A 26,053-nucleotide genomic window follows, 5' to 3' on the forward strand; every position below is an offset into this window, starting at 1 on the left:
GGGAGAGAGAGAGAATGGAGGAGGTCCCTCCCCGCACCTCTCCTTAATGACCCCTGCCTTTCCCAAAATGCTCACTTGGCCAGCGGCTGCAGCACGTGCCACAAATATGACCCGGACCCGGGAACTCGCCTCCCGGTGAGAGGAGGGACTCACACAGCCCCGAGAAAGGACCAGACACCCCCTCGGCCTTCTCTGTTAATGATCCTTCCACCAGTTCACCTACAGAAACCTTGTTATGATTTTTACTTCCTCTAGGTAGTCAAGTTCGACCTTCTTCTCAGCCCTCCGACAGGGCCAAAAACATCCAATCGGTAGTAGCTAAGGGTGGTGTGTACAAAGGGCAGGGACTTAATCAACGCAAGCTTATGACCTACACTTACTGGGAATTCCTCGTTCTTGGAGAATAATTGCAATCCCCGATCTCCATCACGAATGAGGTTCAATGGGTTACCCACGCCTGCCTTTGTAGGGTAGGCACACGCTGAGCCAGTCAGTGTGGCATTAATGCAGCCCTGAACATCTAAGGGCATCACAGATCTGTTATTGCTCAATCTCGGGTGGCTGAACGCCACTTGTCCCTCTAAGAAGTTGGGGGACGCCGACCGCTCAGGGGGTCGCATAACTAGTTAGCATGCCAGAGTCTAGTTCGTTATTGGAATTAATGAGACATATCACTCCACCATCTAAGAATGGCCATGCACCACCACCCACGGAATCGAGAAAGAGCTATCAATCTGTCAATCCTGTCTGTGTCCGGGCCGGTGAGAATTCCTGTGTTGAGTGAAATTAAGCTGCAGGCTCCACTCCTGGTGGTGCCCTTCAGTCAATTCCGTTAAGTTTCAGCTTTGCAACCATACTCCCCCCGGAATCCAAAGACTTTGGTTTCCCAGAAGCTGCTTGACTATCATGGGAATAACGCCGCCGCATCACCAGTTGGCATCTGTTTAGTTATGTACCCCCATTTGTTTTTCTTTTTCTTTCTCCATTTCTCTTTCTTTTTCTTTCATTGGGGGAGGGGATTTTTTAATTCACATTTTAAATATGATTTTCTGACTTGCCCTCTAGAAACCGGCTATTATTTCCCCTCATGCCTCCTGTTCTGAGGGCAGTTCCTCACTCACCCACTCACTCCTTCCAACCTGCCCATTCTGACAGTTCCCTACACTGGGGCATCAAGCCTTGACAGGACCAAGGGCATTTGCTCCCATTGGTTCCTGAAAAGGACATCCTCTGCTTCATATGCAGATGGAGCCATAGGCTCATCCTTGTGTATTCTTGGGATGATTGTTTAGTCCATGGAAGATCGAGGGCAGGGGTTTGGTTGGTTGATATTGTTCTTCTTATGGGGTGGCAAACCCCTTCAACTACTTCAGTTCTTTCTGTAACTCCTCTTTTTGGAACCTTGTTCTGAGCTCAATGGTTGACTGCAAGCATTCTCCCTTCTTCCTTCCCTCTCTTCTTCCCTCCCTCCCCACAATGCTCTATGTTTCTATGTTTGTGTGTTTGTGTGTCTCTGTGTATGTGTGTGTGTGTGTGTGTGTCTGTCTGTCTGTCTGTCTGTGTGTCTGTCTGTATGTCTTTCTAAGTGAATGTCGCTTTTCTTTTCTTGGATAAAGTGATGAGATAAGAGTCTTACCCAAGCTATGCAAATACGTCCTTTAGGCTGAGGCCAGAGTATTTTTTCCCTCTGTTCTACTATTTATAGACCTAATACTAGGAGCTTGTAGCCTCCATGTAATCCAACCTTCCAAGCTGACTGATTCAATATGGTTTCTCTTGGCATCTTCATGAGTTGTTCTGCCTGGACTCACATTAACTTGGACAATGTGTTACAATCTTCTGGATCCTTCTAATTCTCCAGCTTTTTCTGTTTTCCCCAGTGAATAGTTTGTTCTCTCAGAACCTGAATCTGTAAAATCATGTCCAGAAAACTTCCGTAAACACATGTCACACACCACAACTTCTCTTTCTTTTTTTTTTAAATTTAGAGAATACTTTATTAGTTTTTGTAATCAAACCCACGTAGATAAGACATTACATATTTAATACAGTGTGTTACCCCTGTACAAATGGAAAAAACTTAAGTTCAACATTTCTAGACCAATATGGCTGTTAATTTCTGTACAGTGCCAACTCAACACAGTAAACAGGGATACTTTTTTCCAAAGTTGACAGCACAGCTAAAGTTTCAAAAAATTCAAATTATATATCTGTATATATATTTATATTTATATAAAAAGACCAATAATAGCAGTGTGTTATGCATCAACAGCAGCAACAGCTTTTCCAGGTTCTGCAGTCATCTGAACAAAACTGTAGAGACATCCAGCACACTCCATTAAAAAAAAAAAAGTAAAAAAACAAAACCCGAGAAAACAGCACAGTTCTGTTACTCTTGTGGTACCTGGCACCATTTTTTTTAAATTAGCTTCTCAATCATCATCTGGAAAGAAAACATTCTGAGCAACATCATTAAAAACAGCTCTGATAAAGCACGGTCACTACTACATATCATAAAGCAGGTACAAGCTATTTTACATCCACAGAGGTATGATACAGTACTGTCCTACATCTATAATACTAGAGGATACAATTTAAAAGGCATTATTTGAGACTTGATTCTACTTTTCCAGCAGAGGGCCCAAAGGATGGTGTGACACAGCTTTGTAAAGAAACATACTCTAGACAGGATTTCCTTTCACTAGTGGCACAGTTCTAAGGATTCATTCTCTCCATGAATGTCAGCTAAAACCGTTATTAAAAAAATGAAATATCCCTAGAACAAAACCGTATAACCACCGGATTCACATGAAGATGACCTAGTGGAGACAAGCTGGACCTCACCTTACCAACAAGCTATCAAATCTGTTATGTTTAAACAGTGAGACCTCGCACATCCAGACGCCAGAGGAAAACACCAAACGCCATCTGGAACCCTGGTGCACGGAGGCTCCCGGAAAGAGCGGCGCAGATCTCCTCAGTTGCTGCCGCCGCGGAAAGGACTTAGGCAGTACCCCACGAGCACACTTGAGCCTCGAAACCTCAGGTAGGACCAACTTTTCCCCTGCAAGTGACCTGCCTGGTGAACTCAGGACACACAGAGGCAGAATTCCTCTGAGACCGGGTAATTCCTGTGTTTACCGGAAGTCCCACACCCGCGGATCCCGGCCCGCAGCAGCTCTCTGCTCCCAAACCCCGTGGGAGAGAGACCTCACCGCCTGGTCAGGTGGGCACTCCTGAGGCTGCAGAGCGGAGGAGACCACCAACACTGCCCACCCCTGCCCACATCCCTGGCCAAGAGGAAACTGTATAAGGCCTCTGGGTTCCCGTAGGGGAGGGCCCAGGAGCGGCAGGACCCCTGCGCCTGAGACACCGCCGGAACCTGAAGGAAACAGACCGGATAAACAGTTCTCTGCACCCAAATCCCGTGGGAGGGAGAGCTAAACCTACAGAGAGGCAGACACGCCTGGGAAACCAGAAGAGACTGCACTCTGCGCACATCCAGACGCCAGAGGAAAACACCAAACGCCATCTGGAACCCTGGTGCACGGAGGCTCCCGGAAAGAGCGGCGCAGATCTCCTCGGTTGCTGCCGCCCCGGAGAGGACTTAGGCAGTACCCCACGAGCACACTTGAGCCTCGAAACCTCAGGTAGGACCAACTTTTCCCCTGCAAGTGACCTGCCTGGTGAACTCAAGACACAGGCCCACAGGAACAGCTAAAGACCTGTAGAGAGGAAAAACTACAAGCCCGAAAGCAGAACACTCTGTCCCCATAACTGGCTGAAAGAAAACAGGAAAACAGGTCTACATCACTCCTAACACACAGGCTTATAGGACAGTCTAGCTACTGTCAGAAATAGCAGAACAAAGTAACACTAGAGATAATCTGATGGCAGGAGGCAAGCGCAGGAACCCAAACAACAGAAACCAAGACTACATGGCATCATCGGAGCCCAATTCTCTCACCAAAATAAACATGGAATATCCAAACACACCAGAAAAGCAAGATCTAGTTTCAAAATCATATTTGATCATGATGCTAGAGGCCTTCAAGAAAGACGTGAAGAACTCCCTTAGAGAACAAGTAGAAGCCTACAGAGAAGAATCGCAAAAATACCTGAAAGAATTCCAGGAAAACACAATCAAACAGTTGAAGGAATTAAAAATGGAAATAGAAGCAATCAAGAAAGAACACATGGAAACAACCCTGGATATAGAAAATCAAAAGAAGAGACAAGGAGCTGTAGATAGAAGCCTCACCAACAGAATACAAGAGATGGAAGAGAGAATCTCAGGAGCAGAAGATTCCCTAGAAATCATTGACTCAACTGTCAAACATAATATAAAGCGGAAAAAGCTACTGGTCCAAAACATACAGGAAATCCAGGACTCAATGAGAAGATCAAACCTAAGGATAATAGGTATAGAAGAGAGTGAAGACTCCCAGCTCAAAGGACCAGTAAATATCTTCAACAAAATCATAGAAGAAAACTTCCCTAACCTAAAAAAAGAGATACCCATAGACATACAAGAAGCCTATAGAACTCCAAATAGATTGGACCAGAAAAGAAACACCTCCCGTCACATAATTGTCAAAACACCAAACGCACAAAATAAAGAAAGAATATTAAAAGCAGTAAGGGAAAAAGGTCAAGTAACATATAAAGGCAGACCTATCAGTATCACACCAGACTTTTCGCCAGAAACTATGAAGGCCAGAAGATCCTGGACAGATGTCATACAGACCCTAAGAGAACACAAGTGCCAGCCCAGGTTACTGTATCCTGCAAAACTCTCAATTAACATAGATGGAGAAACCAAGATATTCCATGACAAAACCAAATTTACACAATATCTTTCTACAAATCCAGCACTACAAAGGATAATAAAGGGTAAAGCCCAACATAAGGAGGCAAGCTATAACCTAGAAGAAGCAAGAAACTAATCGTCTTGGCAACAAAACAAAGAGAAGAAAAGCACACAAACATAACCTCACATCCAAATATGAATATAACAGGAAGCAATAATCACTATTCCTTAATATCTCTCAACATCAATGGCCTCAACTCCCCAATAAAAAGACATAGATTAACAAACTGGATACGCAACGAGGACCCTGCATTCTGCTGCCTACAGGAAACACACCTCAGAGAGAAAGACAGACACTACCTCAGGGTGAAAGCCTGGAAAACAACTTTCCAAGCAAATGGTCAGAAGAAGCAAGCTGGAGTAGCCATTCTAATATCAAATAAAATCAATTTCCAACTAAAAGTCATCAAAAAAGATAAGGAAGGACAGTTCATATTCATCAAAGGAAAAATCAACCAAGATGAACTCTCAATCCTAAATATCTATGCCCCAAATACAAGGGCACCTACATACATAAAAGAAACCTTACTAAAGCTCAAAACACACATTGCACCTCACACAATAATAGTGGGAGATTTCAACACCCCACTCTCATCAATGGACAGATCATGGAAACAGAAATTACACAGAGACGTGGACAGACTAAGAGAAGTCATGAGCCAAATGGACTTAACAGATATTTATAGAACATTCTATCCTAAAGCAAAAAGATATACCTTCTTCTCAGCTCCTCATGGTACTTTCTCCAAAATTGACCATATAGTTGGTCAAAAAACGGGCCTCAACAGGTACAGAAAGATAGAAATAATCCCATGCGTGCTATCAAACCACCACAGCCTAAAACTGGTCTTCAATAACAATAAGGGAAGAATGCCCACATATACGTGGAAATTGAACAATGCTCTACTCAATGATAACCTAGTCAAGGAAGAAATAAAGAAAGAAATTAAAAACTTTTTAGAATTTAATGAAAATGAAGGTACAACATACCCAAACTTATGGGACACAATAAAAGCTGTGCTCAGAGGAAAACTCATAGCGCTGAGTGCCTGCAGAAAAAAAACAGGAAAGAGCATATGTCAGCAGCTTGACAGCACACCTAAAAGCTCTAGAACAAAAAGAAGCAAATACACCCAGGAGGAGTAGAAGGCAGGAAATAATCAAACTCAGAGCTGAAATCAACCAAGTAGAAACAAAAAGGACCATAGAAAGAATCAACAGAACCAAAAGTTGGTTCTTTGAGAAAATCAACAAGATAGATAAACCCTTAGCCAGACTAACGAGAGGACCCAGAGAGTGTGTCCGAATTAACAAAATCAGAAATGAAAAGGGAGACATAACTACAGATTCAGAGGAAATTCAAAAAATCATCAGATCTTACTATAAAAGCCTATATTCAACAAAACTTGAAAATCTACAGGAAATGGACAATTTCCTAGACAAATATCAGGTACCGAAGTTAAATCAGGAACAGATAAACCAGTTAAACAACCCCATAACTCCTAAGGAAATAGAAGCAGTCATTAAAGGTCTCCCAACCAAAAAGAGCCCAGGTCCAGACGGGTTTAGTGCAGAATTCTATCAAACCTTCATAGAAGACCTCATACCAATATTATCCAAACTATTCCACAAAATTGAAACAGATGGATCACTCCCGAATTCCTTCTATGAAGCCACAATTACTCTTATACCTAAACCACACAAAGACCCAACAAAGAAAGAGAACTTCAGACCAATTTCCCTTATGAATATCGACGCAAAAATACTCAATAAAATTCTGGCAAACCGAATCCCAGAGCACATCAAAACAATCATCCACCATGATCAAGTAGGCTTCATCCCAGGCATGCAGGGATGGTTTAATATACGGAAAACCATCAACGTGATCCAGTATATAAACAAACTGAAAGAACAAAACCACATGATCATTTCATTAGATGCTGAGAAAGCATTTGACAAAATTCAACACCCCTTCATGATAAAAGTCCTGGAAAGAATAGGAATTCAAGGCCCATACCTAAACATAGTAAAAGCGATATACAGCAAACCAGTTGCTAACATTAAACTAAATGGAGAGAAACTTGAAGTAATCCCACTAAAATCAGGGACTAGATAAGGCTGCCCACTCTCTCCCTACTTATTCAATATAGTTCTTGAAGTTCTAGCCAGAGCAATCAGACAACAAAAGGATGTCAAGGGGATACAGATCGGAAAAGAAGAAGTCAAAATATCACTATTTGCAGATGATATGATAGTTTATTTAAGTGATCCCAAAAGTTCCACCAGAGAACTACTAAAGCTGATAAACAACTTCAGCAAAGTGGCTGGGTATAAAATTAACTCAAATAAATCAGTAGCCTTCCTCTACACAAAAGAGAAACAAGCCGAGAAAGAAATTAGGGAAACGACACCCTTCATAATAGACCCAAATAATATAAAGTATCTCGGTGTGACTTTAACCAAGCAAGTAAAAGATCTGTACAATAAGAACTTCAAGACATTGAAGAAAGAAATTGAAGAAGACCTCAGAAGATGGAAAGATCTCCCATGCTCATGGATTGGCAGGATTAATATAGTAAAAATGGCCATTTTCCAAAAGCGATCTACAGATTCAATGCAATCCCCATCAAAATACCAATCCAATTCTTCAAAGAGTTAGACAGGACAATTTGCAAATTCATCTGGAATAACAAAAAACCCAGGATAGCTAAAACTATCCTCAACAATAAAAGGACTTCAGGGGGACTCACTATCCCTGAACTCAAGCAGTATTACAGAGCAATAGTGTTTAAAAACTGCATGGTATTGGTACAGAGACAGACAGATAGACCAATGGAATAGAATTGAAGACCCAGAAATGAACCCACACACCTATGGTCACTTGATTTTTGACAAAGGAGCCAAAACCATCCAATGGAAAAAAGATAGCATTTTCAGCAAATGGTGCTGGTTCAACTGGAGGGCAACATGTAGAAGAATGCAGATCGATCCATCCTTATCACCCTGTACAAAGCTTAAGTCCAAGTGGATCAAGGACCTCCACATCAAACCTGATACACTCAAACTTATAGAAGAAAAACTAGGGAAGCATCTGGAACACATGGGCACTGGAAAAAATTTCCTGAACAAAACACCAATGGCTTATGCTCTAAGATCAAGAATCGACAAATGGGATCTCATAAAATTGTAAAGCTTCTGTAAGGCAAAGGACACCATGGTTAGGACAAATCGGCAACCAACAGATTGGGAAAAGATCTTTACCAATCCTACAACAGATAGAGGCCTTATATCCAAAATATACAAAGAACTCAAGAAGTTAGACCGCAGGGAGACAAATAACCCTATTAAAAAATGGGGTTCAGAGCTAAACAAAGAATTCACAGCTGAGGAATGCCAAATGGCTGAGAAACACCTAAAGAAATGTTCAACATCTTTAGTCATAAGGGAAATGCAAATCAAAACAACCCTGAGATTTCACCTCACACCAGTGAGAATGGCTAAGATCAAAAACTCAGGTGACAGCAGATGCTGGCCAGGATGCGGAGAAAGAGGAACACTCCTCCATTGTTGGTGGGATTGCAGACTGGTACAACCATTCTGGAAATCAGTCTGGAGGTTCCTCAGAAAATTGGACATTGAACTGCCTGAGGATCCAGCTATACCTCTCTTGGGCATATACCCAAAAGATGCCCCAACATATACAAAAGGCACGTGCTCCACTATGTTCATCGCAGCCTTATTTATAATAGCCAGAAGCTGGAAAGAACCCAGATGCCCTTCAACAGAGGAATGGATACAGAAAATGTGGTACATCTACACAATGGAATATTACTCAGCTATCAAAAACAACGGCTTTATGAAATTCGTAGGCAAATGGTTGGAACTGGAAAATATCATCCTGAGTGAGCTAACCCAAACACAGAAAGACATACATGGTATGCACTCACTGATAAGTGGCTATTAGCCCAAATGCTTGAATTACCCTAGATGCCTAGAACAAATGAAACTCAAGACGGATGATCAAAATGTGAATGCTTCACTCCTTCTCTAAAAGAGGAACAAGAATACCCTTGGCAGGGAAGAGAGAGGCAAAGATTAAAACAGAGACTGAAGGAACTCCCATTCAGAGCCTGCCCCACATGTGGCCCATACATATACAGCCACCCAATTAGACAAGATGGATGAAGCAAAGAAGTGCAGACCGACAGGAGCCGGATGTGGATCTCTCCTGAGAGACACAGCCAGAATACAGAAAATGCAGAGGCGAATGCCAGCAGCAAACCACTAAACTGAGAATAGGACCCCCGTTGAAGGAATCAGAGAAAGAACTGGAAGAGCTTGAAGGGGCTGGAGGCCCCATATGTACAACAATGCCAGGCAACCGGACCTTCCAGGGACTGAGCCACTGCCTAAGGACTATGCATGGACTGATCCTGGACTCTGACCTCATAGGTAGCGATGAATATCCTGGTGAGAGCACCAGTGGAAGGGGAAGCCCTGGGTCCTGCTAAGACTGAACCCCCAGTGAACTAGACTGTTGGGGGGAGGGCGGCAATGGGGGGATGGTTGGGACGGGAACACCCATAAGGAAGGAGAGGCGGGAGGGGGATGTTTACCGGGAAACCAAAGAATTATTATTACGTATTAAATAAATTTAAAAAAATGAAAAAAAAAAAAAAACAGTGAGACCTCCAAGGAAGGAGATGCCAAGTAGTGCTTCAAAGCTTCAGACCACAATCAAACACAGCATCCTTTTCAACAGAAGCAGAAGCTCATCTGAATATGCTCAAGGATGCTGACATCAACATTTAATCATCTCCTCACTCATCCAGGAAGAAGGGGAGATCAGTTACTACTGTACTTTATTGTGTTCAACCAAATCATCATGTTACAAAAATAGCAAGCTGCCATAATAAAAAATAAGGCTCCTCTATCCAGCACCAGATAGCATCATTTTACTTTCAAGCCTAGAAATTGCACACTTGTATATAAACCAACCGAAGATGAGGATTGAGAGTTCATCTTGGTGGATTTTTCCTTTGATGAATATGAAGTGTCCTTCCTTATCTTTTTTGATGACTTTTAATTGAAAATTGATTTTATTTGATATTAGAATGGCTACTCCAGCTTACTTCTTCTGACCATTTGCTTGGAAAGTTGTTTTCCAGCCTTTTACTCTGAGGTAGTGTCTGTCTTTGTCTCTGAGGTGTGTTTCCTGTAGGCAGCAGAATGCAGGGTCCTCGTTGCGTATCCAGTTTGTTAATCTATGTCTTTTTATTGGGGAGTTGAGGCCATTGATGTTGAGAGATATTAAGGAATAGTGATTATTGCTTCCTGTTATATTCATATTTGGATGTGAGGTTATGTTTGTGTGCTTTTCTTCTCTTTGTTTTGTTGCCAAGATGATTAGTTTCTTGCTTCTTCTAGGGTATAGCTTGCCTCCTTATGTTGGGCTTTACCCTTTATTATCCTTTGTAGTGCTGGATTTGTAGAAAGATATTGTGTAAATTTGGTTTTGTCATGGAATATCTTGGTTTCTCCATCTATGTTAATTGAGAGTTTTGCAGGATACAGTAACCTGGGCTGGCATTTGTGTTCTCTTAGGGTCTGTATGACATCTGTCCAGGATCTTCTGGCCTTCATAGTTTCTGGCGAAAAGTCTGGTGTGATTCTGATAGGTCTGCTTTTATATGTTACTTGACCTTTTTCCCTTACTGCTTTTAATATTCTTTGTTATTTTGTGCGTTTGGTGTTTTGACAATTATGTGATGGGAGGTGTTTCTTTTCTGGTCCAATCTATTTGGAGTTCTGTAGGCTTCTTGTATGCCTATGGGTATCTCTTTTTTTAGGTTAGGGAAGTTTTCTTCTATGATTTTGTTGAAGATATTTACTGGTCCTTTGAGCTGGGAGTCTTCACTCTCTTCTATACCTATTATCCTTAGGTTTGATCTTCTCATTGAGTCCTGGATTTCCTGTATGTTTTGGACCAGTAGCTTTTTCTGCTTTACATTATCTTTGACAGTTGAGTCAATGATTTCTAGGGAATCTTCTGCTCCCGAGATTCTCTCTTCCATCTCTTGAATTCTGTTGGTGAAGCTTGTATCTACAGCTCCTTGTCTTTTCTTTTGATTTTCTATGTCCAAGGTTGTTTCCATGTGTTCTTTCTTGATTGCTTCTATTTCCATTTTTAATTCCTTCAACTGTTTGATTGTGTTTTCCTGGAATTCTTTCAGGGATTTTTGCAATTCCTCTCTGTAGGCTTCTACTTGTTCTCTAAGGGAGTTCTTTATGTCTTTCTTGAAGTCCTCCAGCATCATGATCAAATATGATTTTGAAACTAGATCTTGCTTTTCTGGTGTGTTTGGATATTCCGTGTTTGCTTTGGTGGGAGAATTGGGCTCCGATGATGCCATGTAGTCTTGGTTTCTGTTGCTTGGGTTCCTGCGCTTGCCTCTCGCCATCAGATTATCTCTAGTGTTACTTTGTTCTCCTATTTCTGACCGTGGCTAGACTGTCCTATAAGCCTGTGTGTCAGGAGTGCTGTAGACCTGTTTTCCTGTTTTCTTTCAGCCAGTTATGGGGACAGAGTGTTCTGCTTTCGGGCTTGTAGTTTTTCCTCTCTACAGGTCTTTAGCTGTTCCTGTGGGCCTGTGTCTTGAGTTCACCAGGCAGGTCACTTGCAGGGGAAAAGTTGGTCCTACCTGAGGTTTCGAGGCTCAAGTGTGCTCGTGGGGTACTGCCTAAGTCCTCTTCGCGGCGGCAGCAACTGAGGAGATCTGCGCCGCTCTTTCCGGGAGCCTCCGTGCACCAGGGTTCCAGATGGCGTTTGGTGTTTTCCTCTGGCGTCTGGATGTGCACAGAGTGCAATCTCTTCTGGTTTCCCAGGCGTGTCTGCCTCTCTGTAGGTTTAGCTCTCCCTCCCACGGGATTTGGGTGCAGAGAACTGTTTATCCGGTCTGTTTCCTTCAGGTTCCGGCGGTGTCTCAGGCGCAGGGGTCCTGCCGCTCCCGGGCCCTCCCCTACGGGAACCCAGAGGCCTTATACAGTTGCCTCTTGGGCCAGGGATGTGGGCAGGGGTGGGCAGTGTTGGTGGTCTCCTCCGCTCTGCAGCCTCAGGAGTGCCCACCTGACCAGGCGGTGAGGTCTCTCTCCCACGGGGTTTGGGAGCAGAGAGACACAACTTCTCTTTCTTGCTCTACTTCTCTCTGTCTTTCTTTTGTCTATTTTTGTCTCTCTTTCTCTACTCTTGTGTATTCTCTTATTCCTAAGCTGTTCTCATATGAATTGGGCATATTTTATCTGTGATACATTCTGTTACTTTTTTCTTTGAATTACTACTTTATCTGGCCCTCAATTATATGACACTTTCAAACATGGCTACTTCCTTATATAAACTAACCTTACAATGTACAATCATTTTGCTAATATTTATCTACCTAGTTCTTACCTGGACCTATTGGTTGTAAAGAATTAACCTTTCAGGATGCCTATATTTATGGCAGAATCTTTCTGACCTTTCGTATATGATCTCCTGTGTCTCAAAGATGAGGGTATTAGAATAAAATTATTCTACACATTTTCTAGAAGGTTGAAAGATTCAACTTAAGTCTTATTTTATGATCCCATTAGCAGTCATCAGTCCAAAACACAAAATCACTAAAACAAATCCTAGTTGCATCAGGTAGGGTGGGAAGATATCCCAGTGATTAAGCAGGCAGGAAATGTTAGAGAGACATGGGAAGAAGATTGTTTATTGCTCAGCCTGTGTTTTTATAAAAGCTAGAACAATAAACCCAGGAGTGGGACAACCTACAGTGAGCTGGGCCCTCCAACAAAATTACTGATCAAGAAAGTGCCCATAGGCTTTTTCATAGGACAATCTTATGAAGAATTTTTTCTCAGTTAAGATTTCTTCTTCCAAGTTATCTCTAGTTTTATATCACATTGATAAAAAACCTTCCTATATAGTTTGTAGGTGAGAGTTTGTGGATGTATATCTCTAAGCCTGTGTATTGAAGTGATATCATTAAAACTTTTACAAAAGAGTGGCTAATAATAACCTGTGTGTGTGTGTGTGTTTCTTTAATTTCACAGGCTTTCGCCCGATTCTCGGTACCGTCTCGGTTCAGGCATTGGGCACCGACAGTGTATGTCAGTGAAATTATGTGTGTATATGTGTTTCTGCATGTCCACAGATATTATATGTATCATAGTAGGGTATTAAAGAGGACAATGACTTAATCTAAAGAAATGCTTTAGATAATAGCACACACCAGCAAGAAAACATTCCTTTTTTGGCATGGGGTAGCAATTGGGCTTACAACAATAAATTATGAAATTTACTAGGAAGAGTGAAATAGCTCAGTAGGTAAAGATATTTGTTGCCAAGGCAGTTAACCTTGGCTTGGTCCTTGGGACATACACAATGGAAGGAGGAAATGAATGCCATAAATTGTACTCCGTCATCCACATGTGTGCAATCACATGCAGAAACAAGCAAATACTCAACTAAAAGAATCAGAAAATTAGAATTCTATAAATATAGGACTTAAAATATATGCATAAATTAAAGTAAGGAAATAAATTGGCATGAGATATGGTAAGAATTCTGTAAAGCTGATACATACCCAGACTTAGAGAAAGTATCCCTATACGTATGTGTGTTCCGTTTCTCCCATTTCTGGAGCAAGAAAAAAATTACATACATGGAATTTCTGCTTAGTATTACAGAGCAACAGAACATAATATTGAGAATTAAAAAAAGAATACATATATAGTTCATATGAAGGCAACTTGGTCTTGCAGCGATAAGCTAAACAACTCCTGGATACTATAAGTTCAGACTCATGAACATGTATTACTCAGATTGGTGAATCAAAAAACTTAAATATGGGGCATGTAGATTCCAGAGACTTTTCCACAGTGGAATTGTGTAACTAGGGTGACCAGACAATAGCACTTGCATTTGTATCACTTAGATTTATAGGGATCTTTCCTTGCATGGTGGAGGAATAGGCACCTACACTGAAATGTACTATATGTAACTAGAGAAATAAAACAAAATGTTCTCCTTTATAACCAAATCAGGAATACTACTAGGAGATTCCAGGTTTCTTAGTCACATCGTGAAATAGAATCAAGTGACCTCGTTCCAATATGATATTCTTCATTCTTTCTGAGATATGAGGTAGAGGATGAAAGAAAATACCCAACAACCTGGGTTTAGGGTAATATATTAGTTTAAAGTGTCAAGTGTATGACTCCAAGGGGATCTGACATCCATCAGGAGTCATGGAATACTTCCACTGGACTCTCCACAGTGGTTGCCTGTGCAGGATTTAGTTCCTGAATCAGCACTCATTTTTCAAATGTATAAGACATCAAAATGTAGACAAGAGGGATCATCCTCATATTCATTTACAAAGCACCCCCACAAGTTTTCTATTGTCTTACTTGGAAAGGATAAATTTAAAAGAGTAAAACAATATTATTATACTCAAGGAAAAAGCTTGTGTCAAAGAAACAAAACAACAATTAAAGGCAAAAGTCTATGTTTTTCAATAGAGTGACTATAAGGAAAAGAAGTACACTTTAAGCAGAAATTTATGGAGCATGGATGTTATAAAATGAATAAGATAGAATAACAATGTAGGGTGAGAAGCTAATTGAGAGAGGAGCAGAAATTAAAATCAAAACAGCTCAGAGCATCAAAGAAACCTGTGGTAAAACCAAATCTGCAGCAACACAATTGTAAGCAATACCCATTATGGAAAAGTAAAAGACAATTCAAAAGGAACATTAATGTATATGATGGACACTTGTGTCAACTTGGATTTAGATGCCTCTAAATCTGGAGGGGTTTGTCTCCTATTGAGAAGGCAAAATGTTGTTCCCCTTCAGAAATTTGAAGTAGATTGAATAATTTTACCCTCTTTATCCTAGTAAAAAAAAAAAATAAGGCCAGAAAATAATTTAAATTGTAAACGTGTGTGGGTCAGGGGTGTGTCTTTATTAAATTATGTGTGAGTATTTGCATGCATAGGGTTGCCTGTGGAGGCTAGAAAAGGAAGGGTATTGGGTCCCTGAAACTGAAATTACCAGTGATTATGAGTCTTCTTGTTCTTTGAATCTAACATGGGTCTTCTTCAAAAGTAGTACATGTTCTTAACTTCTCTGTCATCTCTCCAGTCTCCTGTAAAAATAAGTTTAAAAAATGATTTCTGTTGCCTAAAGACAAGGAGGCTGAATGAATATAATGATTCTGAGGTTATTTTTAAAGATGAAGTTCATTATGATAGACAATGGGCATAATATATCTAAAACTAAGAAAAGATAAAGTGCAAACAATAAGGAACAGTGTGCTGTATGAGAGATGTTACAGGGTAAAAAATGACATGAAACTTTCTAAAGAGGCTTGAGTCTGCTTATAAGGTCGCAGTACTTTGTGTGTACATGTTTGTGTGGGGGTACATGTGTCTGCAGGTACATGTCCACAGGTGGGAATAAGGAGGTCAAAGGTCAATACTGGGTATCATTCTCAGTCACTCTCTACTGTATTGATTTTGTGACATGGTCTCAAGCTGACCATGGAATTACCAATTTAGCTAGACTGGGGCTCTGTCAAGCCACAGAGTTTCTTTCTTTTCCATTTCACAGGCACCAGGATGGTTAGCTTGGAACACAGTCCCATGACTTTTTACATGTTCTCTGGAGACTGCACTCAGATCCTCATGCATGTATCAGAAATAATTTAGCAGAGGTGCTACCTCTTTCTGGAAGTGGCCATGTAGCTGCTGCAAGGAGCTGTAGCATATGAGTGCTTCAGTGACAGGATTCTACTGTGGCAAGTCCATTTAAACCATTTCTCAGTTGACAAGGGAAATTTGGTGGCCTTTATATTTAGTACCAAGTTTGCATGCCCTACAAGCTCTCCTTTCCTTCATTGTACTGCATATAGTCATTATCAAAATTGTATCACTTCATCAGTCATGGACAAGGCCATCTGGAGTCACACAGGCTAAGTCACTGTGGATGATTCTATATTTTTCTCAAAACTCTTTCAAGGGATAAAATGTTCTTCACCTCTTTTTGTATGTATCAATCCTCCAGATGTTACCATAAATCCTGGGAATTTGAGACTTATAATCATATCTTTAGAGAAGTACCCAGTCACACTGAGCAAGTCTCTGTCAGTTGTGGAGAGAGGTAGGTCCTGCTTACATAACTTTTTAAGAAGCTATATCTGATCAGTAGAGACATGGAAAATGCAGAGATTATGTTGGATTGATAGAGACTTGAAAATGGCTCTTAGAATGATTACATCTTACAAAGATCTATATATTAGAAAGATGTCTAGAAGATCTGCTTTGTAAAATGAACTTGTCTGTCTGCAATTAAAAGGGAATTATGATAGGAGACAATAACTAGAGATAGTTTACCAACAAATGTTTAATTCAGCCTCTCACCATGCATAACTATGTAAGCATGTTTGCTACCTGACCGGTATATCTTCCTGTTTACAGGACATGCCTGGCCAGACATCTCTTTAGTCTTGCTGAAATTGTGCTTTTTAATGCAAAATAAGTTTAGGTGGTGATTGATCCAAGGAATGGGGGAAGGAGGAATGGGAACTATTGGGGACTTTGTGTAAAGATAGAGCATTTGAAATGTGGATATTATGATTCTTTTTAATAATGTAAGCAATGATATCACTGCTTGGGTAAGCACAACTGTCATTGTATAAATATAGAAGGCTCAAGTTATTTGTGGCCACGTGCCTGAAAATCAAAAGGTGGTCAGTGTCTTCACTTTTGTTAACTCCCTTCTCCATTTCAGGACCTAAACATTATAACTAGAACTGGCATTGGCATCTTCTTGGTTCCTAAATTTTAATTTTTTAAAAATTTTATTAGATATATTTCTTTACTTACATTTCAAACATTATTCCCCTCCCCAATTTCCTGTATATAAGCCCCCATTCCCTCCCATCCCCCTCCCCCACACAGATATTCCCCCTATACATCCACTTTATTCCACCCCCCCCCCATATTCCCGTGCACTGGGGGTCCAACCTTGGCAAGACCAGGGGCTTCCCCTTCCCCTGGTGCCCCAACAAGTCTGTTTTCTGCTATATATGCGGTTGGAGCCCTGGATTATTCCATGTATAGTCTTTCGGAACTGGTTTAGGCCCTGGAAGCTCTGTTTGGTTGGCATTGTTGTTTTGATGGGGTTGCATGCTCCTTCAACTCTTTCAATATTTCGTCTAATTCCCTCCAAGGGTCTTGTTCTCAGATCAGTGATTTGCTGCTAGCATTGACTTCTGTATTGGACATGCTCTGGATGTGTCTCTCAGGAGAGATCTATATCCGGTTCCTTTCAAGATGCATTTTATAACTTCATCAATCTTATCTAGTATACATATATATACATATACATATACATATACATATACATATACATATACATATACATATACATATACATATATATACATATAAATATAATATACCCCCTTTTAAGAAGGAGTGGGAGCATCTGAACTTTGGTCATCCTTCTTCTTGAGCTTCCTGTGGTCTGTAGATTGCATCTTGGGTAATTCGAGCTTTTTGGCTAATATCCACTTATCAATGAGTGCATACCAAGTGTGTTTTCCTGTGACTGAGTAACCTCACTCAGGATGATATTTTCTAGTTCATTCCATTTGCCTATGAATTTCATGAAGTCATTGCTTTTGATAGCTGAGGAATACTCCACTGTGTAGATGTACCACTTTTTTTAATCCATTCCTCTGTTGAAGGGCATATGGGTTCATTCCAGCTTCTGGCTATTATAAACAAGGCTGATATGAACATAGTGGAGCATGTGTCTTTGTTATATGTTGGAGTATCTTTTGGGTTTATGCCCAAGAGAGGTATAGCTGGGTTCTCAGGTAGTGCAATCTCTAATTTTCTGAGTAAACTCCAGACTGATTTCCAAAGTGGTTGTACCAGTTTGCAATCCCACCAACAATGGAAGAGTGTTCCTCTTTCTCCCCATCCTCCTCAGCATCTGCTGTCAACTGAGTTTTTTATTTTAGCTTTTCTGAATGGTGTGAGGTAGAAATCCAGGGTTGTTTTGATTTGCATTCCCCTGATGACTAAGGATGTTGAACATTTCTTTAGCTGTTTTTTGGCCATTCAACAATCTTCAGCTGAGAAAGATTTGTTTAGCTCTGTACCCCATTTTTAATAGGGTTATTTTACTCTCTGGATTCTAACTTCTTGAGTTCTTTGTATGTTTTAGATATTAGCCTTGTATCAGATGTAGGATTGGTAAAGATGTTTTCCCAATCTGTTGGTTGCCATTTCATCCTATTGACAGTGTCTCTTGCTTTACAAAAGCTTTGCAGCTTTATGAGGTCCCATTTGTCGATTCTTGATATTAGAGCATGAGCCATTGGCGTTTTGTTCAGGAAATTTTGCCAAGTGCCCATGTGTTCGAGACACTTCTTCATTTTTTCTTCTCTTAGTGTGAGTGTATCTGGTTTGATGTGGAGGGCCTTGATCCACTTGGACTTAAGCTTTGTACATGGTAATAAGAATGGATCAATTTGCATTCTTCTACATGCTGACCTCCAATTGTACCAGCACCATTTATTGAAAATGTTATCTTTCTGCCATTGGATGGTTTTAGCTCCTTTGTCAAAGATCAAGTGACTATAGGTGTGTGGGTTAATTTCTGGGTCTTCAATTCTATTCCACTGATCTATCTGTCTGTCTCTGTACCAATCCCATACAGTTTTTATGACGATTCCTTGGTAATACTGCTTGAAGTCAGGGATGGTGATTCTCACAGAAGTTCTTTTAATGTTGAGTATAGTTTTCGCTATCCTGGGTTTTGCAAATTGCTCTTTTTATCTCTATAAAGAATTGAGTAGGGATATTGATGGAGATTGTATTGAATCTATAGATTGCTTTTGGCAAAATGGCCATCTTTACTATATTAATCCTGCCAATCCATGAGCATGGAAGATCTTTCCATCTTCTCAGTTCTTCCTCAATTTTTTTCTTAAGAGACTTGAAGTTCTTGTCATGCAGATCTTTCATTTGCTTGGTTAAAGTCACACCAAGATATTTTATATTACTTGGGAATATTGTGAAGGGTGTCATTTCCTTAATTTTTTTTTCTCAGCCTCTTTATCGTTTGAGTAGAAGAAGGCTACTGAATTGTTTGAGTTAATTTTATACCCCGGCACTTTGCTGACATTGTTTATCAGGTTAAGTAGTTCTCTGCTGGAACTTTTGGGGGTCACTTAACTATACTATACTATAATATCATCTGCAAATAGTGATAATTTGATTTCTTCCTTTCAAATTTGTATCCCTTTGACCTCTTTTCACTGTCTGATTGCTCTGGCTATGACTTCGACTATTAGATTGAATAAGTAGGGAGAGAGTGGACAGTCTTGTTTACTAGCTGATTTTAGTTGGGTTGCTTCAATTTTCTCTCCATTTAGTTTGATGTTAGCTACTGGTTTGCTGTATATTGCTTTTACTATATACAGATATGGGCCTTGAATTCCTGATTTTTCCAGGACTTTTATCATGAAGGAGTGTTGAACTTTGTCAAATGCTTTTTTAGCATCTAATCAAATGACCATGTCATTCTTATCTTTGGGTTAGTTTATAGTGGATTACATTGATGGATTTTCGTATATTAAACAATCCCTCCATCCCTGGAATGAAGCCTACTTGATTATGATGGATGATCATTTTGATGTGTTCTTGGATTCCGTTTGTAAGACATTTGTGAGTATTTTTGCATCAATAATCATAAGGGAAATTGGTCTGAACTTCTTTTTCTTGGTTGGGTCTTTGTATGGTTTCAGTATAAGATTAATTGTATAATCTTATTATACAATTATTAATTCGTAGAAGGAATTTAGGTGTGTTCCATCTCTTTCAATTCTGTAGAATAGTTTGAACAGTATTAGTATGAGGTCTTCTGTGAAGGTCTGGTAGAATTGAGACCTGAATCCATCTGGACCTGGGCTCTTTTTGGTTGGGAAACTCTTTTTTTTTCTTTTTTTTTTTTTTTTCTTTTTTCTTTTTTTTTTTTTTTTTTCCGGAGCTGGGGACCGAACCCAGGGCCTTGTGCTTGCTAGGCAAGCGCTCTACCACTGAGCTAAATCCCCAACCCCGTTTGGGAAACTCTTAATAACAATAACTGCTTCTATTTCTTTAGGAGTTATGGGGGTATTTAGATGGTTTATTTGTTCCTGATTTACCTTTGGAACCTGGTATCTGTCTAGAAAACTGTCCATTTCCTCCAGATTTTCCAGTTTTGTTGAATATAGGCTTTTGTAGTAGGATCTAATTTTTTTTTTTTTAATTTCTTCAGGTGCTGCCTCCCTATTCATTTCTGATTTTGTTAATTTGGATACACTCTCTGTGACCTTTGGCTAGTCTAAGGGTTTATCAATCATGTTGATTTTCTTAAAGAACCAGCTCCTGGTTTTGCTGATTCTTTGTATACTCTTTTGTTTGTACTTGGTTGATTTCAGCTCTGATTTTGATTATTTCCTGCCTTCTACTCCTCTTGGGTTTATTTATTTCTTTTTATTCTAGAGCTTTTAGGTGTGCTGTCAACAGTGGCCCTTAGAATTGGGGGTGATTTGGAGGTGGGGTTCTGGGTTTCCTTGGGTATTCCATTGTCTTTATAGGTGATATCTGTAGTGAGCCATATTGGATTTGGGCCTGGCCGCTTTGTAACTGCATGGCTACAGTTAAGAAGTCGTGGGATTGTTGGACAGAGGCCTCTCCCATGTATTTAAGGGACAGGAAGGAAAGACCAAGTAGTAAACACCCAGTGTCTCCACTGCATGACCTCTGCTGAGCCTGGCTGATGCATGTGGAACTGACACACCCGGACCACACCTGGGTGGTGGTCAATTCGCTCCTGCCTTTTGCTTCCTCAGCCTTTATCCTTGAGATTTAGGCTGGTCTTCTTGGATTTCTCCCTAATTAATTCAGGTCTCCTAGTCAGTCTTTTGTTACCGAAGTCAGGAGCCAGGTAGTCACAAGCCAGGGTTTCCCACAGTGCTTCCCAGATATTTTCTACCTGGAGACTTGGTTATATAAGTGGTGAATAAAGCTACAGGAGACTCTCACTCTTCCTTCCGCTCTTCCACTCTTCCTCTGTCTCTCTCTCTCTTCCTCTCTTCCTCTCCTGGCTTGACACGATAACCTGTGTGTGTGTATGTGTGTTTCTTTCACCCCGTAGGCTTTCGCCCGATTCTCGATACTGTGTTGGTGCTGGCGCCGACAGACATCTTCGGTCCTAATGTGGTCTTTATCTGGTTGGCTGTTTTAACAACTACCTCTAAGGAGAGATCTCCTTAGTTGGATGGGGGGAGGTGGAGTAAGGGGAGAGGCAGGTGGAAGCTCCTTTGTTTTTTTAATGGAGTCCTGCCTTGGGGGGAGAGGGAGGAGCAGACAGTCTGTTTAGTGTCTCCTTTGAAGCCTTGGGGGTTTTCTGTATCAGCTCTGCCACAGGGCACATCCCCTAGGTGATACAGGACTTACAAGTTTGAGCACACTTACCCCACACTGCCACAGGGTGGGTGTTGGGCTGTGGAAAGCTGCAACAACACTGCCAGCGGGGGGGGGGGGGGGGGGGGGGGAGGGGAGGGGAGGGCGGGTGCAGGAACTGAGGAACTGAGGAATTTTTTTTTTTAATATTGTGTTTTCATGTGTGTCAGTGAACTGTCAAGGAAAAGAGGAGAAACGATTTGTCCAGTGGGAACATTCCCTTGGCCTATCGGCTTTGGGGGATTCCACAGAAGTCCAAAACGTTAAGCCTTTCCGCAGATTAAAGAACTAGGTGCCCTGTGGCTTTAAGTGTCTGCTGCATTACCAGGTTAGATAGGGAGTCTGCCAAAACCAATTGCAGGCTGTTTTGCAGGCTGTCTGGATTTAGACAGGGGCTAGAGGGACCTTCAGCCAACCCCAGAGAGTAGCTCTGGCCAGGAGCCTTCAGGTGCCCCTTCAGCTTGACCTAAGCTTGAGATGGTGCTGACTGAAAACTCAGCAGGAAAAGATTAGGTTGCTAGTCTCCAGAGTTGGGGGAGGTGACTCACCTTCCAGCACTGCAGTTTTGTTGATCACTGTTCGAGCACTACATTTTAGGGCTCTGGTGCCCGAGTGCTCTCCGCAGTGATCTCTGACCAGGCTGGCTAGTTGTGTGGGTACAGGTAAAGGGAGAAAGATCTCAGGCAGGGAGGGGGAACATTTTTTTGCCACCCCAACTGCCAGTCCTTCTCCTTACCCCGACTGCCTGCCACTTTGGGCTGAAGCAGCAGAGGACTGACTGACTAGCCAGTGAGGAGTGCAAGGGAGATTCTGGCAGTGATGATTTCCAGAGAGCAGATCTCATCTCCAAGTGGCTCTTATAACAGAAGCTCGTAGACAATGGAATAATTCCTGCACACCTTTCATTGTGCTTAAATAGTTTTGTGAATGAGTCAGTGTCTGACAGAAGGTACTTCCTATTGGTTTGTCCTGAGAGCTTGGGAAGACCTCCTCATATACTTATTTGTAGGTGTGATCCTGCTTCTACCTCTGATCTGTCTTGAGCCTACATGACCTGTGCTGAAGGGGCTTGCAGCATTGCCCTACATGACTGGTCCGTCTCAAACCTCTGTAAAGGGGTCTTTGGGGGGAACTGATATCCTGGGAAATTGGGAAGGCACCGGCAGTCCCCTTTAAGTGTCCTGGGGATTCAACCTATCTCCAGCAGGAATCAGGGTACCTTTCACTGCCTGCCCCTCTACTGAATTACATTGATGGATTTCCATATATTGAACCATCTCTGCATCCTTGGGATGAAATCTACTTCATCATGATGGATTATCATTTTGATGGTTGCTTGGATTTAGTTTGTAAGAATTTTATTGAGTATTTTTGCTTTGATATTCATAAGGGAAAATGCTCTGAAGTTCTCTTTCTTTCTTGGTTTTTTGTGTGGTTTAGGTATAAGCATTGTTGGTATCAAGTGTTGCCTTTAGCTGTAACACCATACATTCCCAGAAGACGTTTTGGCTCAAGTCTCACCTCCACCTGGGCATCTTTACCTCACAGTACTGAAAGGAAAATTATACGAATTTAAGGTTTAAAAATATAAAATTAAAAGAGTAAGCCCCAAAAGCCACAGACTCAGGAGCAGCAGGCCATAAAGATAAAGAAAAGAAATACAAGAGAACTACTTTGCTTATCACCCAGTGTGAGTAACTGTTCTTTGTTCTGCCCCTGTGATGTTTATTTAAGCCCCTACTTGTGCTTTCCAGCCATTGCGTCCTACAGAGAGCACTCCAAGAAACCTGCGGCCCAAGCCTAACCAGAGGTGTTTCAAATACAGATGATTCATCAATTTTGACAAACTTTTAAAAATAATGAGGACCTGAAGACCCTACCCTTCTCCTGATTTAGTAGCTCTGTTCCAGGAACCAGGGGGCCATAAAACCTTCTGGCGTCCCCTTATCTCCTGGAGCCATAAAACAATCCTGTAACTTGTGGTGCCTTCCCCTTTGACATCCCCCATCCCCTGGGCTCACAGCCTCTGCCTTTAAATGCTCTTTCTCCCAGCCTCTCGGGGCCAACACCTCTGTCTCCTGAGTGGGATACGTGTTGGCCCGGAGATCTCTGTAATAGGTCTCCGTAATAAACCTGGCCTTTGCTTATTACATCCAAAATGGTCTCTCTGTGTCTGGGGTCCGCGATTTCCCAAGACTTGAGTAAGGGTCTCTCTGTGTGGGATCTTTCAGTACAAATAAAAGCAGACTCCCTCCACCCTCACTCTCTTTTCTGTTCTTTCTCTGGCCCCTTCCCCTTGTATTTAATAAGGGAATTATTAAATCTCACCACATGGAACCGTGTTGGTATTGGTTTGGTGTGCTCTTTCTGGTCGGGTGCAGCCAGTATTTAATAGCAACAAGCATAATTATGGTTTCATAGAAGGAATTGGCTAGTGTTCCTTCTTTTTCTATTTTGTGGAATAGTTTGCACCATATTGGTATGACATCTTCTATGAAGGTCTCATAGAATTCTGCACTAAACACATCTGGTCCTGGGCTTTATTTGGTTGGGAGACTTTTAATAACCGCCTCTATTTCTTTAGTAGTTATGGGACTGTTTAGATGCTTTGTGTGATCCTGACTTAACTTTGGTACCTGGTATCTGTCTAGAAAATTATCCATTCAATACAGATTTTCCTGTATTGGTGAATATAAGCTTTTGTAGTAGGATCTGATTATTTTCTGTATTTCCTCAGATTCTCTTGTTATGTCTTACTTTTCATTTCTGATTTATTAATTTGGATACCCTGTGCCCTCTGGTTAGCCAGGCTAAGGGTTTATTATCTATCTTGTTGATTTTCTCAAAAAACCAGCTCCCACTTTTGTGGATTCTTTGTATATTCCTTTTTTGCTTCTACTTGGTTGATTTCAGCCCTGAGTTTAATACAATTTCCTGCCTTCTACTCTTCTTGGGTGCATTTGCTTCTTTTAGTTCTAGAGGTTTTAGGTGTTCTGTCAAGGTGCTAATGTATGCTCTCTCTCCAATTTCTTTTTGAGCTGTGAGCTTTCCTCTTAGCACTGCTTTCATTGTGTTCCATAAGTTTGGGTACATTGTACCTTTATTTTCATTAAATCCTAAAAAGTCTTTAATTTATTTCTTTATTTTTTTCCATGACCAAGTTATCATTGAGTAGAGTGTTATTCAGCTTCCATGTATACGTGAGCTTTCTCTCACTATTGTTGTTATTGAAAACAAGCCTTAGTCCATGATAATCTGTTAGGATGCATGCAATTATTTCAATCTTATATCTGTTGAGGTCTGTTTTGTGATCAATTATATGGTCAGTTCTGGAGAAGGTACCATGAGGTTATAAGAAGGTATATTCTTTTGTTTTAGGATGAAATGTTCTATTAATATCTGTTAAGTCCATTTGGTTCATAACTTAGGTTATTTCTCTATGTCTCTGTTTAATTTCTGTGTCTATGAGCTGTCCATTGATGAAAGTGGGGTGTTGAAATCTCCCACTGTTATTGTGTGATATGCAATATATGCTTTGAGCTTTAGTAAGGTTTCTTTTATGATGCAAGTGCCCTTGCATTTGGAGCATAGATATTCAGGACTGAGAGTTCATCTCGTTGGACTTTTCCTTCGATGAATATAAAGTGTCCTTCCTTATCTTTTCTGAAAACTTTTAGTTGAAAGTTGATTTTATTCGATATGAGAATGGCTACTCCAGCTTTTTTCTTTGGACCATTTGCTTGGGAAATTATTTTCCAGCAATTTACTCTGAGGTAATGTCTGTCATTGTCACTTATGCGGGTTTCCTGTTTGCAGCAAATGCTGAGTCCTCTTTAAGTATCCACTCTGTTTGTCCATGTCTTTTTATTAGAGAAGTGAGTCCATTGATATTAAGAGATATTAAAGAATAGGATTGTTGTTTCCTGTTATTTTTTGTTGTTAAAGGTGGAATTATATTTGTGTATTTCTCTTCCTTTGGTTTTGTTGCAAGAAGATTACTTTTGTGCTTTTTCTAGGGTTAGTTTTCCTCCTTGTGTTTGAGTTTTCAATCTATTATTCTTTGTAGGACATAAATACCTATCTTAAAGAAGTACAGCACAACATAGGTAAGGAATAGAAGCCCTTAAGAAGGAAACACAGAAATCTCCTGAAGAACTACAGGAAAGCACAAACTAACAGGTAAAGGAATTGAACAAAGTCATCCAGGAATTAAGAATGGAAATAGAGACAATAAAGAAAGCACAAAGGGTGACAACCCTGGAGATGGAAAAAGAAGGAAGGAGATCAGGTGTCAGAAACACAAGTATTTTCAATCAGAAATCAAGAGATAGAGGAGAGAATCTCATCGGCAGAAGATAACAGAAAACACTGACACAACCATCAAAGATAATGTAAAATGCAAAAAGCTCCTAACCCAAAACATTGAGGAAATCCAAGACACAATGAAAAGATCAACCCTAAGGATAGTAGGTATAGAAGAGAGCTAGATTTCCAACATAAATGTCAACAAAATTATAGAAGGAAACTTCCCTAAAGAAAAGAAAGACATGCCCATAAACGTACAAGAAGTTTACAGAACTCCAAATAGATTGACCAGAAAGGAAATCTGTCTCAT

The 26,053-nt window shown here is 40.8% G+C and overlaps 1 pseudogene; it reads right to left on the reverse strand.

The window, feature by feature from the left end:
- Positions 1-196: 196 nt before the first annotated feature.
- LOC148004412 (18S ribosomal RNA) lies at positions 197-1,077 on the reverse strand (annotated as a pseudogene; the record flags this gene model as incomplete).
- Positions 1,078-26,053: the final 24,976 nt, after the last annotated feature.

Source organism: Rattus norvegicus, chromosome 7 (genome assembly GCF_021556685.1).
Source record: "Rattus norvegicus strain SHRSP/BbbUtx chromosome 7, alternate assembly SHRSP_T2T, whole genome shotgun sequence".
NCBI classification, from domain to species: domain Eukaryota; kingdom Metazoa; phylum Chordata; class Mammalia; order Rodentia; family Muridae; genus Rattus; species Rattus norvegicus.